Source organism: Nicotiana tomentosiformis, chromosome 1 (assembly GCF_000390325.3).
Source record: "Nicotiana tomentosiformis chromosome 1, ASM39032v3, whole genome shotgun sequence".
NCBI classification, from domain to species: Eukaryota; Viridiplantae; Streptophyta; class Magnoliopsida; order Solanales; family Solanaceae; genus Nicotiana; species Nicotiana tomentosiformis.
In genome coordinates this window covers 123665395-123668822 of record NC_090812.1, presented here as the reverse complement: position 1 = coordinate 123668822, position 3428 = coordinate 123665395, and the positions used below count along the sequence as shown (strand labels likewise).

Genomic DNA, 3428 nt, shown 5'->3' with positions numbered 1-3428 from the left:
AGTTTTCGAATTAACACAAAGGTTGGGATTTTTCCGTATTTGATTGTGTTCTCTTTAAGTTTGCTGCCTAAAATTATCTAAGTACAAACTTGATGAAAATTTGGCTAAGTTGTCACGACCCAAACCGATGGGCTATGATGAGTGCCCGAGCCTACCTATCGAACACCCCTAAGCATACGTCTAAGATAAAACGTGAAATAAGTGTAGGACATGCATAACATCTGGAGGTAAACTACTGAATTATGTGAATAACATACGCGAGAAAACGTGCCCAAAAAGACATGTACATATATATACGGAATACGGTAGGGCGTGCCGACAAGGCCACATACTATCCGATTATACATGATTGTCTACAGACCTCTAATAGAGTGTACAACTATATAAAGGATGAGACTGGGCCCCGTCATACCCATATATGTATACAAACATATTGTACCAAAAACCCAAAAGCATCTCCAGATCAAATGGAGCACACCAACTCTCGCTGAACAAGGATCCTAAGAAGGGGGACCGTCAGCCTGTCTACCTGCACCTGCGGGTATGAAACGCAGGCTCCAGAAAATAGGGGCATCAGTACGAATAATGTACCGAGTATGTAAGGCATGAAAATCAGTACATAGAAGACATAAAAGAAGTATGGAGTAAAGGAATCCGCCTGTAAGCCTAAATAACTTTGTGAATCCTGAAATATTTATAATATCATGCATGTGCGTATAAATTTCATATCATGCATAGGTATATGCGTACATAACGTTATCAAGCCTCTGAGGGCATCCCATCATATCATCTCGGCCTCGGTGGGCGAAATCATCAAAGTATACCAACTGATCAGGTGGTGCTTCGTATATAACGCCATAACTTTTCCTCATACCCATATATATATACTAACTGATCAGGTGGTGCTTCGTGTGTGTGTGTGTGTGTGTGTGTATATATATATATATATATATATATATATATATATATATATATATTGTCATGACCCAAACCGATGGGCCGCGACGGGCGCCCGGTACCTTACTCAACCGAGTACCGACGTAACGTATCTTTCTTATTACATTATCATATACACGTGACATACGGGCCTAATAGGCCAACATAATCATTTATAAACTAAAAATATAGGCCGACAAGGCCGTACAATCTTTCACGTACACGACATATGTCTACAAGCCTCTAAGAGTACATAATTGTCATAAAGGTCGGGACAGAGCCCCGCCATACCAAACCATACATATCTAAATCATACTGACCAAACAAGCAACTCCGGAGCAAATGGAGTGCACTAATATATTCTGCTGAGATGATCGCCTATTTGGAGGACTCTCGACCTGCGGGCATGAAACACAGCGTCCCCAGGCAAAAGGGACGTCAGTACAAATAATGTACCGAGTACGTAAGGAATGAAAATCAGTAAATAATAGACATGAGAGAAACATGGAGTAAAAGACTCGATATGTACGTTTGCATAGCTCTATGAATCATTTCATTTTTATAATGTTATGCATATGTGTATAAATGTCATACCACGCATAGGTATATGCGTTCATAACATCACCAAGCCACTGAGGGCATTCCATCATATCATTTCGGCCACCGTGAGAAAATCATCAACGTATACCAGCTGATCAGGTGGTGGTGCATATATAACTCCATAACCTTTTTCCATATCCCATATACATATAATATACCTATATACGCGTATATAATACCATCTGATCATGGGTCAATGTATATGTATAAATGCATGAAATGCATAAGAAATACATTAATAATATTTTTTCGGAATGTCATAAAAATAATATGCTTGTCGGATAAATTTTATCAAATACGTATTTTTCTGAGACCCATGAACAGAAGATATATAATAATTTACATGGGGAATCAAGAATATAGACACCCCTAATATTTCTATGAATAGAGTTATTTATGAAAATTGTGCATTTGCTTGTTTCGTTCGTGTCGTATAGATAATGCCAAAAGAAAGGAGGGATAGCCTTAATATACCTGTAAAATCAAGCACAGAATATATCCTGAAATCAATATTTTGCAACCAACTAAAACTTCCCACCAAAAACCCATATAGATTGTCACTGAAGCAATCTCCATCAGAAAAATAACTCCAGCACAACATTTTTTTAATAACTGTTACCCAAAAGAAAGTAAAAAGCTACGAAGGAATTCCAACCTAAGCTCTTAACATACAACATCTACAGAAAGCAAAGCATATTGGATAGTGAAGTAAAGAGATTGTTAGAATTGAGAGCTTCCTCCGTAAGCTTAAACAACTATAATATTTTGAAGAACGTTAGACTTTAGCCACCCAAAATCATGTGACTAGGTGGTGCAGTATTGTTACTTGCATAGCCTTATTGGGAAGATACGCATATCATTTAAGGAACTACCTGGAAAAGTTTTTTTGAATACAAATGACTAATGACTTGATGTGTTTAATCTAAAAATGCCACCTTACCAAAGTGATTCAATAGTCACTTGATATATTTTCCATGTGGCTGCCACGTTGCCTTAGTCTTTATCCAAATTTTTGCCATTCAAGAGTCTTGATATATTTCCTTAGCCATTCAAGAATCTCGATATATTTCTATCCCATTATCCAATAATTCACATAATTAAGGATTATCTCTAATTACTTAAAATACTACCTACTTTAACACATTTTGTACACTTTACTATCATGGTCATGTGGTACCTTGTATGGTATTAGTCCATAAATACCGGATATTTTAGCTCGGGCCGTATATTATCCCAAAATGTCAAACTTCGACGAAAATTATTTTCTTTGATTTGCTTACCCTCTCACCTTCACGAATTTACTCATTACTTATTTCAAATAGCATAATGCTTATAATCTTAAAATAATCTCATTCCCGAACTTACGTCGATTATCTTACGATAAATTCAATGTACAATACTATAGCGTGTTACATCGTCGTAATAAATTACTGCGGAGCGTAACATCATCGTAATAAATTACTGCGGAGCGTAACATCATTCCCCCCTTTGAAACATTTTTCCTCGAATGTTGACTGATGCACTTATCATTTTCATAACCTATGTCTTCCAAATACTTTAGTATTCTCTCCTTGCCATCTAGGCAATTTTTCAGTGAATAAATCCAAAGGCCAAGGCATTCCCCCTCTAGGCCTCTTTCTCATACCACGACTTGTGGTCGGAATCCTTCCAATCTCGTAACTTTGCTACCTTCTATCATGCAGCCTGTATGACTTTGTCCTTGTATGTGCGCTTATGCGACTCTTCTCTCCTTTTTCCTCCAGCTTTTAGCTAATCTCTAGGCCTCATTTTGTGAACATATATAAAATTATGACAAGTTGTCCTTCTGGGCGTCTATGGTTTTACTACATCTAAGTAAGTTCCCCATTGTTACTGAGGTCTGCTACCAAACT

The 3428-nt window shown here is 37.2% G+C and overlaps 1 long non-coding RNA gene across 1 annotated transcript; it reads right to left on the bottom strand.

Annotated features, from left to right (window-relative positions):
- Positions 1–362: 362 nt before the first annotated feature.
- On the bottom strand, positions 363–2395 carry LOC117275807 (uncharacterized). Its single transcript, XR_011412517.1, has 3 exons — positions 1531–2395; positions 1257–1334; positions 363–555 (listed from the first exon to the last, which is right to left on the bottom strand). It is a non-coding gene; the product is annotated as an uncharacterized lncRNA (long non-coding RNA).
- Between the last annotated feature and the right edge of the window lie 1033 nt (positions 2396–3428).